Raw genomic sequence first — 13,519 nt, 5'->3', positions numbered from 1 at the left:
AAAAAATGGAAAAGGGGGAAAACCACCAAAGAGGAATTCAAACAAATAGCCAGTACGTGTAGACACAAAGTCAGAAAAGCTAAAGCACAGAATGAACTCAGGCTTGCTAGAGAGGTTAAAAGCAACAAAAAAGGCTTTTATGGGTATGTTCGTAGCAAAAGGAAGAACAAAGAAACAGTGGGGTCACTCAGAGGAGAAGATGGTGAAATGCAAACAGGGGACACAGAAAGGGCTGAACTCCTCAATGCCTTCTTTGCCTCAGTCTTCTCCGATAAAGAAAACAATGCCCGACCTGAAGAATTTGGAGCAAATGATTCAGCAGAGGAAACACAGCCCAGGATAACTAAGGAGATAGTACAAGAATACTTGGCTAGTTTAGATGTATTCAAGTCTCCAGGGCCAGATGAACTGCATCCAAGAATATTAAAAGAACTGGCAGATGTGATCTCAGAACCACTGGCAGTCATCTTTGAGAATTCCTGGAGAACAGGCGAAGTCCCGGCAGACTGGAGGAGGGCAAATGTTGTCCCTATTTTCAAAAAGGGGGAAAGAGAGGACCCAAATAATTACCGCCCAGTCAGTCTGACATCAATACCAGGGAAGATTCTGGAGCAGATCATTAAGCAAACAGTCTGTGAGCACCTAGAAAAGAATGCTGTGATCACCAATAGTCAGCATGGATTTCTGAAAAATAAGTCATGTCAGACTAACCTGATCTCGCTTTTTGACAGAATTACAAGCCTGGTAGATGAAGGGAACGCAGTGGATGTAGCCTACCTTGATTTCAGCAAGGCATTTGACAAGGTGCCCCATGATATTCTTGTAAAGAAGCTGGTAAAATGCGGTCTTGACTATGCTACCACTCAGTGGATCTGTAACTGGCTGACTGACCGAACCCAAAGGGTGCTCATCAATGGTTCCTCTTCATCCTGGAGCAGAGTGACTAGTGGGGTGCCACAGGGTTCTGTCTTAGGCCCGGTCTTATTCAACATCTTTATCAATGACTTGGATGATGGACTCAAGGGCATCCTGATCAAATTTGCAGATGACACCAAACTGGGAGGGGTGGCTAACACCCCAGAGGACAGGATCACACTTCAAAACGACCTTGACAGATTAGAGAACTGGGCCAAAACAAACAAGATGAATTTTAACAGGGAGAAATGTAAAGTATTGCACTTGGGCAAAAAAAATGAGAGGCACAAATACAAGATGGGTGACACCTGGTTTGAGAGCAGTACATGTGAAAAGGATCTAGGAGTCTTGGTTGACCACAAACTTGACATGAGCCAACAGTGTGACGCGGCAGCCAAAAAAGCCAATGCAATTCTGAGCTGCATCAATAGGAGTATAGCATCTAGATCAAGGGAAGTAATAGTGCCACTGTATTCTGCTCTGGTCAGACCTCACCTGGAGTACTGTGTCCAGTTCTGGGCACCACAGTTCAAGAAGGACACTGACAAACTGGAACGTGTCCAGAGGAGGGCAACCGAAATGGTCAAAGGCCTGGAAACGATGCCTTATGAGGAACGGCTAAGGGAGCTGGGCATGTTTAGCCTGGAGAAGAGGAGGTTAAGGGGTGATATGGTAGCCATTTTCAAATATATAAAAGGATGTCACATAGAGGAGGGAGAAAGGTTGTTTTCTGCTGCTCCAGAGAAGCGGACACGGAGCAATGGATCCAAACTACAAGAAAGAAGATTCCACCTAAACATTAGGAAGAACTTCCTGACAGTAAGAGCTGTTCGACAGTGGAATTTGCTGCCAAGGAGTGTGGTGGAGTCTCCTTCTTTGGAGGTCTTTAAGCAGAGGCTTGACAACCATATGTCAGGAGTGCTCTGATGGTGTTTCCTGCTTGGCAGGGGGTTGGACTCGATGGCCCTTGTGGTCTCTTCCAACTCTATGATTCTATGTGACACCTGGGGCAGCCCGCACTCACTGCTCTCCCCTTCCTCCTCCCCTGGACATAGGTTTCCGGGTGGGAGTTGATCACGGTGAGGGTTTGCCATGCGTGCCTTCCTCTTAGCCCGTTTCTCCTTTTCGCCTTGAGTTCGTGCTTCTTCAAATTCCACAGCACCTTTGGTAAAGGCTGTTCTCCAATTGGAGCGATCGCAGGCCAGTGTTTCCCAGTTAACATGTGCTGATACTACTATTTTTAGATTTGCCTTGAGAGCATCTTTAAACCTCCTTTGTTGTCCACTAGGAGCGCTGAAGTTGTAGTTGTACTTCAGTTGGCATATGAATGCATAGCAGGTTTGATTTGCTATGTTGTTGTTGTTGTTGTTGTTTAGTCGTGTCCCATGGACCAGAGCACACCAGGCACTCCTGTCTTCCACTGCCTCCCACAGTTTGGTCAAACTCATGCTGGTAGCTTCAAGAACACTGTCCAACCATCTCGTCCTTTGTCGTCCCCTTCTCCTTGTGCCCTCAATCTTCCCCAACATCAGGGTCTTTTCCAGGGTGTCTTCTCGTGAGGTGGCCAAAGTATTAGAGCCTCAACTTCACAATCTTTCCTTCCAGTGAGCACTCAGGGCTGATTTCCTTCAGAATGGATAGGTTTGATCTTCTTCAAGAGTCTTTGATCTTCTTCAAGAGTCTCCTCCAGCACCATAATTCAAAAGCATCAATTCTTCGGCGTTCAGCCTTCTTTATGGTCCAGCTCTCACTTCAATACATCACTACTGGGAAAACCATAGCTTTAACTATACGGACCTTTGTTGGCAAGGTGATGTCTCTGCTTTTTAAGATGCTGTCTAGGTTTGTCATTGCTTTTCTCCCAAGAAGCAGGCGTCTTTTTATTTTGTGACTGCTGTCACCATCTGCAGTGATCATAGAGCCCAAGAAAGTAAAATCTCTCACTGCCTCCATTTCTTCCCCTTCTATTTGTCAGGAGGTGATGGGACCAGTAGCCATGATCTTCGTTTTTTTGATGTTGAGCTTCAGACCATATTTTGCGCTCTCCTCTTTCACCCTCATTAAAAGGTTCTTTAATTCCTCCTCACTTTCTGCCATCAAGGTTGTGTCATCTGCATCTCTGAGGTTGTTGATATTTCTTCCTGCAATCTTAATTCCGGCTTGGGATTCATCCAGTCCAGCCTTTCGCATGATGAATTCTGCATATAAGTTAAATAAGCAGGGAGACAATATATAGCCTTGTCGTACTCCTTTCCCAATTTTGAACCAATCACTTGTTCCATATCCAGTTCTAACTGCAGCTTCTTGCCCCACACAGAGATTTCTCAGGAGACAGATGAGGTGCTCAGGCACTCCCATTTCTTTAAGAACTTGACACTTCTGGAAATGTTTATTGGGAACAGTCTCTCCAAATGGAAGTCTCCTTGAGCCATCAAAGCCATCAGGTATTTCCTGTCTTCCTCCTCTCCCCCTCTGCCCCATTTCTTTTTGTAATGTCTAGGAGTACTATAGGGCTTCCTAGAGGAGATTTTGTGCTGTTTGGTTCCTTTGCATTGAAAAAAATGGCTCAGACAATTCATATTTTTTCCTTAGTGCCTTTAAATATTTTGGTACATGTTTGAATATCCAGTAAAATAGTACAGAGAAGACTTTACAGTTGATTACATGCAGAGTATTCAATTCACCACTTTATATGTTAATTAGTAATTCATTCTTTTTAGCAGTTTTCACTTGTTTCAACACTTCTGTTTTTACTGTTGAGTTGCTAGTTTTTATCTGGGTGATAAGAAAAAAATGGCAAAAGCAATGCTACATTTTTTTTATCCTTCTCTAAGTAAAGAACCTTGCCGCTTTAGATAAGATAAAACTCCCTTGGGCTCCCTCCAGGTTGAGGCAGGCACATCACTCATGTATGGAGAGATCCCTCATCGACACAGAGGCATCAGGGGGGCCTTGGCCCCCACAACAGGCACAGATCCCTGGCAGCTGAGGCGCAGCAGCAGGTGGGTTTGTCTAGTGGGTAGGTGGATGGAGGCAGCAGGTGAGGACCCTGCTGGAGGTAGGCTCTGTTCACCCTCCAGGCACCCTCTGCCATGTGCCCCCACCCCAGCTGCCCAGTCCTCCAGGCAGCGCAACACTTGCCCTCCCCTGGGCACATGGGGCAACTGATAGGACACGAGAGAGGCTGGTTCTCCCCTCCCCCACCACATGGAAGCCACCTTCCCTTGGTCCAGTTAACTCAGTATTATCTCCATTGACTGGCAGTGGCTCTGCAGAATTTCAGGGGGTCTCTCCCAGCCCTGCCTGGAGATGCTGGACATTGAACCCAGGACCTTCTGCACGCAAAGCAGATTCTCTTACCGCGGAGTTACAGCGTCATCTTTTGCATAGGATGGACCACAACAATAACAGCACATCACAAAATTTGACTTTGTATATGTGCTTTTAAAGTTCATATCCCGTGGGTCTCGATTGCTCAAGCTGCTGTACATCAGGTCGCGAAGGAGTCTCAGTCCTGGCAGTGCCTGGAGTAGGACCTGCTTAGTTGGAGCAAGCTTGCCCCGCCATGGGCCTCCAAATTGCTATTTATTAGAACGGAGTAATAAGCAGATCCACCAGTAAAAGTTTTAGAACTGTTGTGTTGATTACAGAAAATGAAAAAAACTTCCCCATTTACTAAGTAATAGTAATAGTAGCTTAATTACTGATTTATATTGCTTGTTAAAATATTTTTTGCCTTCACGGCACTGTTCTAGGATACATTACAATTAAGTATAAAGCATTCAGTAAAGTATACTTCTTATTATTTCAAAATACCAGCAACTGGAGTACCTGAAAACAAAAGGGAATGGCTTAAGTATCAAGAAGTGTATTGATCTATGTAGGATTCATGTTTTTACATTGATACAATGTGCATTTCTTTTAAGTTGTGTGTGTGGGGTGTTTAACTGTAAACTTAGTACTCTTGTTCAACCACTTTGGGGGGAGACTTCCTAGCTGGTAAGTAAAACATGTTTTTACACCAGATAATTTGTAATTATCTTCCCATAATGTGTATGGTTTAGGAAGCAGAAAAAGTACTGGAGCTGTTTGAATTCTACAATGGCAAAGTAGCACAGATTAGTGAGATATGTTTATTCATCCAGGTCAAAACTATTTCAGTGGTATTTTGAGCTAGCTGATTCGGGAAGGTATCAGGGAACTCTTTGTATGTTCAGTTCTGCAAATAGGTTCTGTAGTTTAACAGATGAGACAAAAGGCAGTAATTTATGGTATTCATAATGTGAACAACCTTTAACTTGTTTTAAGAAAATGTGAGGACTGCATTTGTTGATACAAACCCAAAAAGTGTATATTTCTACAGTAATATTTAGAATGTTAAAATGATGAGTAATGTTGTTAATGCTTAGTTAATTTTGCAATGTTGGATTTAATTTGGAAAGGAGAATCTCTTTCTGTTTTTGTTTTTGTGCAACCAATTTGAAACTAACACATGCCAAAGAAAGTTGTTCATGGCCCTTGGGAAATCTTTGTTCAAATAGCATCCCTTTTTGAAAATGCCTGCCAATAAACTGTCACTCGAAATTCACACACCTGCCAATTACAACTCTGCTCTAAACATTCTCTTCTTTATGACGGGAGAACTCTCTGGATCCAAGTTGGATTCTGCCAGAATTGTATCATATACAGTCATACCTTGGTTCTCAAATGCCTTGTGACTCGAACGTTTTGGCTGCTGAACGCCACAAACCTGGAAGTAAGTTTTCCGGTTTGCAAACTTTTTATGGGAGCTGAATGTCCAAAGCGGCTTCTGTGGCTTCCCCTTGAGTGCAGGAAGTTCCTGCAGCCAATCGGAAACTGCACCTTGGTTTTTGAACGTTTTCAGAAGTCGGACAGACTTCTGGAACGGATTCCGTTTGAGAACCAAGGTACAGCTGTATTTGGATATGCTTGTTCTCAATAAAGGAAAAAATACCTGCAGTCTGGGCTAATATAACTTGTGATTTCTGTTGTCTATGTTCCAGTAACCACTAGGCTGGACCACTGGAATGTGTTATATATTGCACTGCCTTTGAAGACAGCTCAGAAACTGCAGCTAGTGCAGATTTAGTGGTCAGATTGTTGAACATGACAGGATGGTCTGAACATATAACACAACGTATAACACCACTTCTGGCACAGAAGTCACAGTTTAAAGGTAGGAAAACCAAGTTTTTGTTTGTTAATAGGAATCTGGAATCACCAAACGTTCAAGATAATGTGTGGTGACCTTCTGCCATTAGAATTTGTAGCACTACCTGAAAGTTGTTTTGCCTTTGCTTTTTTGCTTTGACTCTATAAACTTGAGAAACTTGAGTGGAAGGAGAGTAATTTATTTGTGCAGTTCTGTGATGTCAAGTGGAGGGCTTCTTGCAGAACAGCTCTGGAACGTATTGAAGTTTGTATTGCATTATGAGGAACATGGTAAATCCAGAAGATCCAAGAGACTCTACCATATAATCTTGAAAGTCCAATGGGTCATTAAAAGGTCTTGAAAGGGAGTTATTCAAATTCTTGCATGTTAGTTTGTGCAAATGGAAAGAACAATGTTAAACAACAATTGATGACCTCCTTCTACAGTAGAAAGTGTCCTCTCATATTGTATGGTATGTTGGCTTGACAGCCACAGACAGAAAGTCTTTACAGAGAGTGGTGAACACAGCACATGATATCATGGGCTGTCCCCTCAGCCTGCTAGATGACATCTCAAGGGATCATTGCCTTAGGAGAGCGAGAAAAATTCTCAGGGACGATTCACATCCTGGCCAGCACCTCTTTAATCTTCTACCCTTGGGCAGGAGATATAGAAGTATAATCATACCAACAGGCTAAAAAACAGTTTCTACCCGTGGGCTGTTAGGCTGCTGAATGGAAAATAATATAGTGCAACTGACTTTTGGGGTTGGTATGTTGTGTGACAAGCACACAGAGTGCAATGAGATTGAGTGTTTGGGGGGGGGGAGGCTTGGTTAATTTCATTGTACACAGGTTGTACATTGACAATAAAGGTATTATTATTATTGTTATTATTATTATTATTATTCTGGTTTTGGAGTCACTTTTGTCACACAGTGATCTTCAGGTAAGTTAGAACCAGGGGTAGGAGTTTTTCACTAGCCACTGCTGGATTCAAGCTGTCATTTTGTACAAGTGTGGAACAACATGTTGGAGGGCATGTAGCACAGACTACTGTTGGATGGTTAAGTAACCAACAAACAAAATACTTTTAGGCCAAAATTATTACTATTTATAAAGCACCAACAGTGTATTTATTTAAAAGATGTTGAAGCCGTCCATTGGTAAAATTATCTGGGACATGATTAAAAATAGGAAAAACAATATAGAATAGCAATAAAATAAAGTAAATGAGAACCAGTGTAGAAGAAAGTCAGCATAAAAATTCAGCAGAGCAGATGAAATTTAACGAGCCAATTCACATTCCATGCCCCAAAGCCTGGACTAATAAAAACATATTTATCAGGCTCTGAAGAAACAACACCGGCTGCCCATGTAACTTGGGCAATTTAGCTCCATTGGACTCAATATGATTTACTTTTGAGTATGGATTGTATGAATGGTGCCTGGTGAGCCATCCTGGAGAGGGAATTCCATGAACCTGGTGCCATGACTTTTCACTATACGCCAGATGATGAGAGGGAAACTGGAGGTGAACATCAGATGTTGAGCATACTCCTGTTGTGGGAGGTAGTCCCCTGGTTCCCACCATACATGATGTTTTACAGCATATGCAAAAACATGCATCTGCAGTCCTCCCCACTTGCAGGATGCTCTCCCCTGGGAGGGTTGGCTGGTGCCTTCATTAAACGCCTCTAAGTGCCAGGAGAAAACATTGCTTTTTAACAACGTCTTTGGCTGATTGACATCCAGTGCCTTTTTAAATGTGTTGTGGAAGGGGGATTCTTGGGTAGTTGTTGCTTTTATTTTTATTGTGCATATTGTGTCTTTTATGTTGTAGTTTTATGTCGTTAACTGTCCTGAGATCTATGTGCATAGAGTGGATGATGATGATGATGATGATCCCAAACAATTTATACTCTGAAGTCTCAGAGTGGGAAGAGAACAAAAGGAGGGAAAAGGCAAGGATAATAAAGGATATTTGTGAACCAATTCCGATACTTGTACAAAGACTTGTACATAGTAAATGTTTTCATACATGATTAAGATTTAATTTATTTTTTTAAAAGAATATTTGATTGATATCCATAACTCTGGAGCATCTATATGCACAGCTTTAGTTGTGACCTATTGTCAATACAAAACAAATTACTGCTCCTACTGCTACAGATGGGATTCATTTTGAGGTCAGGATTTGAAGGAAGAAGAGAGGTAACCCCTTTATATTCTTATAACTTGAACTGAAACAGCTTTTGAAGACTATGAGAACTACTTTTTTGGAGTCAGTTTTGTGACATGTACATAACATAAGGGACATGTACTGCCTCCCTTAAATTTTCACGTTGGAAAAAAATCTTGCTCCTTTGCCAAGAACATGTTTGTATTTTTGTTTATTTCAAGATACTACTACAGCCATTCTGTGCTTAGCAAAGGAGGGGAGCTTTATAACTCCATGTTCTGTTCCTGGTACTTGTAGTGCACAGATATTTGATGGAGTGAAAAATTTATTATTATTTTTTTTTTATAATAATTTTTATTAAGGTTTTCCAAATTAGAACAAATCAAAACAAATTAAATCCAATCTATTGCCAATAACTAGGACTTCCCCTCCCTACCCCCTCTTGTGTTCCAAATCTTCCAAATTAGCAATTAAATTCAACAAATTCTTATCCCCAAATTACACTCTTCATCAATAACCCAATTTATCCAAATTCCCATCCCCTAAGATCGATCTATACCCTTCAACGAGTTTCCCCCTTTCAAACATAGTACAGATGGAAATAAGATAAATATAAATAATAATTTTACAGCCTTTGGATTCCAATTTTCCCTCCCCTCTTTCCCCTTTGCGTTTCACCTATCCCTCCACTTCTAATATCTTCCTGGAGTTCCCACATTACACTATGTCCCTCAGGTTCTTTGCCAGTCTTTAATTACGGATGTCCAATCGTAGAAGGAGTCTATCAAATAAGGGCCCATTTCTTCTATCCAGGTTTTTATATCCAGGAGTAAAAACTCCAATTTTGTATCCATAAGCTTGTCAAACCTGAATGTCCCAAATGTTCCCCCAGTTCTGTCCAGTTCTTGTTGTTTCCTTCTTCTTATCAATCATTCTCCTCCTTTTTATTTCTCTGTTCTCCCACAGAAATGTTCTTTTTCCAAAAGTTTCTAGTGTCTCTGCAGAGGTTTGTTATTCTTGAAGCAAAGCATTACATCATGTTCCTTTCATTTTCCAACAAATAGTTCCATTGTTTCCTGTAGTGTGTAGACCTCTGTAGACAAAATAGTGTTCCATTCCTGCAGTTTCCCAGGAGATTGAAAGTTCCATTCAACTGTTCACATTTCCTGTGAAAAACACATGCAATGTCCCTCGGCTCCTCTAGGTGGATTGCAATAACAAAGTTCCCTTCCAGAATCACATCCACCAGACCAAGTAGCTTGTTGACCAATATTTAAAACAGTTTGTATTCAATTTGTAACAAATATAACCGGCAAAGTCCTTATAACAAAGTCTCTATTTTAATCTTCCTTTTTGACAGCTCTTTGACAGCTGTCAAAACCTCCATCACTTTTCTCCAGGCAGTTTCACGAATCGCTCCAGGGATTCCGGGGGGGTTACTTTTTTTTTTTAAAACAATTCCACTTTTCTCCTCCAGCTCAATCTTATAATTTTCCCTCGCGAAGTTGCTGATTCGGCAAGATAAGGTTACACTCGATCTTAGTTGTCCAGTCCTTTGTTTTGGCTCTTCTACAATTTAGGGGTAGGCTGACTTCCTTTTTTCCACCTCCCCCGTTCGCTCCGAATTTTAAAAATTTATCCCCTTTTTTTTTTTTAGTCCATATTCCAATTACTCACGGGTTCTTCTTTAGAGCCGAATTTTCAATGGAAGAAGTCAGCGCTCTCCGCCGGATGGCATGCGGCTGCGCTCGGCAGGGATAGCAGAGAACTCAAAGCACCACGCTTCTCCCCGGCACCCGATCCGTAGCCTTTAAAAAGGCTCCTTCACGAGTCGGGAGGGCGCTAACGGTGCCAGCCGAGTCTCCATGTCCACGGCCTCAATCTGGCCGTGGTTTTTGAGGGTCCCCGCATCGCCGGTGCGGTAGGACCCAGCCCCTGCCAAGCCGGCTCCCTCCGGAGCTCGGAGGGAGCCCGCCATTCGGCGATGGCGCCGACCCGGAAGTCTGTGATGGAGTGAAAAATTTAGTGGCAGAATTAAGACAACGGAGACAAATGACAGAAGTTAGATGTGGTTCTTATTATCAACCAGTGTCTGAGTTTTACAAAATCTGTTTACAAGTTTAGGGAACTGTTTCTTGCTTAAGGAGGAAAGTCATGAAACCAGCAGAAACAGCCAGATGGCACCTAGTGGGAGATGCAGTATTTTCCTCATGAATTGGGCTGTCTGTGCTTGGAAACAATCATGTAATTATACTGAGAAATTGACAAATTTTGCACTTTCTTCTCTAACAGCAGTAAGTGAAAGGTGAGGTCTTTAAAAGCAGGTTACCCATTTTCAAAGCATCGCGTGTTTACCCAGTTTATGCAGCTTAACCAGTGTTCCTCTCTTTTGGCTGCCCAGAGGATAGGTATAGCTGAAATGGAGAGGAAGTCAAGAATCAGCACTTACTATAAACCAGGCTCCCTCAACCTCGGCCCTCCAGATGTTTTGAGACTACAATTCCCATCATCCCTGACCACTGGTCCTGCTAGCTAGGGATTATGGGAGTTGTAGGCCAAAAACATCTCTGGAGGGCCGAGGTTGAGGAAACTTGCTATAAATGGTAAAATGGTTAATTACTTAGAGGGCTTTTGTTATACTCTTCATAGAAGACAAGACACAAAAGTATGGTGGCAGAGAGTCTTGAGCTACCTAAGGCAGCAAAAGTAGTGTGCACAAAAAGGAGACAGAAGCTCCTCATTGAGATTCCACACAGTTTGCCATTATGAATTTGCTAAAATTCCAAAGTTTCTTGGAATGGTAGGAACAACAACAACAACAACAACAACAACAACAACAACAACAACAACTTATACCCTGCCCATCTGACCGGGCCTCCCCAGCCACTCTAGGAAAGCTTTGACTTGATATTATGATATTATAGAGTGTGACACATAGGAAAGATGGCCCTCTAGGACCTTGGGAGATTTAATGAGGCAAAGATCTTCACCATGCTGCTGATGGCTGAGAGTCAAACCATCCATCAGATGCTTACTGCTTAGAGGTCTTTTGCTGTGAGCAGACTTCTGTAAATGTTGCTGTTCGTTTTTGGGTCTAAGCCAATTTCATTTATTTCTTGCATACTTTGGTTGATACAGCTGCTTGTCATGTATTTCACGTGTCCTTTTGATGTTGGTGACACGGATGATTCCCCCCTCCAACAGTGTTTGTACTTCTTAAGTGGAGTTTGTAGCTTGGTTAGACTTTATAAAAGTCATCCTTCATTGTTTCCTAACATTTACTGGGGCACCACACTAAGGTTGTCTGCTCATAGTTGGTTCACACTTTTCCAGACAAATATGAAAACTGCTGTTTTGGGGGGAACAGTATGTATACGTGGCAGGAGTGGGGACAAACAATGACTGTGATCTGGGGAATACAGTGGTACCTCGGATTAAGTACTTAATTGGTTCCAGAGGCCCGTTCTTAACCTGAAACTGTTCTTAACCTGAAGCACCACTTTAGCTAATGGGGCCTCCCACTGCCGTCGCGCCGCCAGAGCACGATTTCTGTTCACGTCCTGAAGCAAAGTTCTTAACCTGAAGCACTATTTCTGGGTTAGCGGAGTCTGTAACCTGAAGCGTCTGTAAGCTGAAGCGTATGTAACCCGAGGTACCACTGTACAAACTTTCTTTGTTGCATTGCTACATCATCTCTATGTAGCAGTAAGCATAGAGATCTTTCCATCATGAAGGGTTCTGTTTGCATTTCCCGAATATTGCAGAGTGTAGAGCATGCCTCTCTTCCAACCCTTCTCTTCCATCTCTCACTTGATGGTTCTCATTTTGGGAGACCAGGAGGGTTCTGTGAGGGCACATCTTCAAAGCAGTTTTGTGTGCTTGGATTTTTGCATTGTACATCTGGCTGTTACTCTTTCCTAGTGTGGAGATGCAGACTGATGTTTCCAGGTTCAGATATGCATAAAAGGCACTGCTGAACCCTTCTAAGCTCTCCATTGATTCCTGTTTCATATCTTCTGCAGAACTGGAAGTATTCGTGTTGCTGTAATTATTTAGGTAATTTCTGTACTTGATAAAAAGAGTTTCCCATAGGTAACGTTTTTCAAGCTTGACATTTTTCTGTCTATCGCTCTTTCTCTTCTGAACCTTGAGGGAATGGCTACCTAATGGCTCCTTATGCAGTGCTTGCCCCTTTTCTCTTCTATTTCATACTTCAGAAGTTGCCTTCTAAGGAGCAGTTTTTGCTCCATGTTTCCAGATGATCTGCAGTTGACATGCAGCAGTCTTTGCTACACTAGACATGACACCTTTCATGCAACAGCAATTGCACAGTTTATTTGTTTTTTAAGTAAAAAAGTAAAAGATCAGTAAAAGTAGTCAGTTCCTACCCTCTTACACCAGTTGTTTTCCTGGTCAATATTCAGGATGGAGGCTCCTGCACTTGATATTTGGCAAGAACCCTCCCATTGGCACTAATGGAAGCTTTCCTTGCAGTGCAAACAGTAGATGCTGGAGGGCAATTCAAATAAAGACTACAGTGGAAGAGTCAGAGTTAAAGCCTGCTTCCTCTCTTCAAGGTCATAGTCTGGACCAGGGCCCCTGCACCTATTTGCTTTAAAAACAAAACAAAACAATTTAAATTGCTGATTGTATGAAATTGTGTCAGATTTAGTTTGGTACTTGGTTCTGGTTGTATCCTCCAAGAGCTGCAGAAGGTTTGGCTCGGTTATTCTCTGATGAGGAGCCATCAAAATGGTAAATGATATTTGGTCTGCATCAGTCATAAAAGAGCAGGAGAGTGACAGAATTTTAATATTTCCTGTGCCTGGGACTTGTCCAGACAAGGATCTTCTCTTCAGCACCAGCTACATGTTAACGGTGTGGCTCTAAGCATAATAATTTGATTTTAAAAGCTATACAAGCCTGACCCTTGTAGACTTCGATCTGGAGCTTATTTCCCTGCAATTATAAAGGTAAAAACAGCATTGGAACTATATATAAGTGATAAAGCGTCGTGGAGGCAGCAGCAAAAGCATTTCCCTTTCCTCTAGTGTTTTAAACAAAATTACAACCTTAGATATTCTCCTCAGTCCAGGAGTCATGTAACTTCCTGAGCTCTATTATTACTTGCCAGACTTTCTGGTGGTAAAGAGCCATGGCCAGCATTTAAGGTCGTCTTGGTCTTTTGGCTCCCTTCACAGACACCTTTCGTTTATGGAGGTGAAAGAGCCTTGAAGTTGTGCAGACTAT

At 42.2% G+C, this 13,519-nt stretch overlaps 1 protein-coding gene across 13 annotated transcripts in view; it reads left to right on the top strand.

Moving 5' to 3' along the window:
* APBA1 (amyloid beta precursor protein binding family A member 1) overlaps nucleotides 1-13,519 on the top strand; it is a 92,350-nt gene that overhangs the window by 20,057 nt on the left and 58,774 nt on the right. For 2 of the 13 annotated variants that reach the window (XM_083701980.1, XM_083701988.1), the window contains exon 1: nucleotides 3,238-3,359. The exons of the other annotated variants lie outside the window; for them this stretch is intronic. The gene's annotated coding sequence lies outside the window, so the exon portion shown is untranslated. Of the gene's footprint in view, nucleotides 1-3,237; nucleotides 3,360-13,519 lie in introns of those variants that run through there. 13 annotated transcript variants of the gene reach the window in all.

The sequence above is a fragment of the Podarcis gaigeae genome (assembly GCF_964106915.1).
Source record: "Podarcis gaigeae genome assembly, chromosome: 11".
Classification (NCBI taxonomy): domain Eukaryota; kingdom Metazoa; phylum Chordata; class Lepidosauria; order Squamata; family Lacertidae; genus Podarcis; species Podarcis gaigeae.
This window is presented reverse-complemented; position numbering and strand designations above follow the sequence as displayed.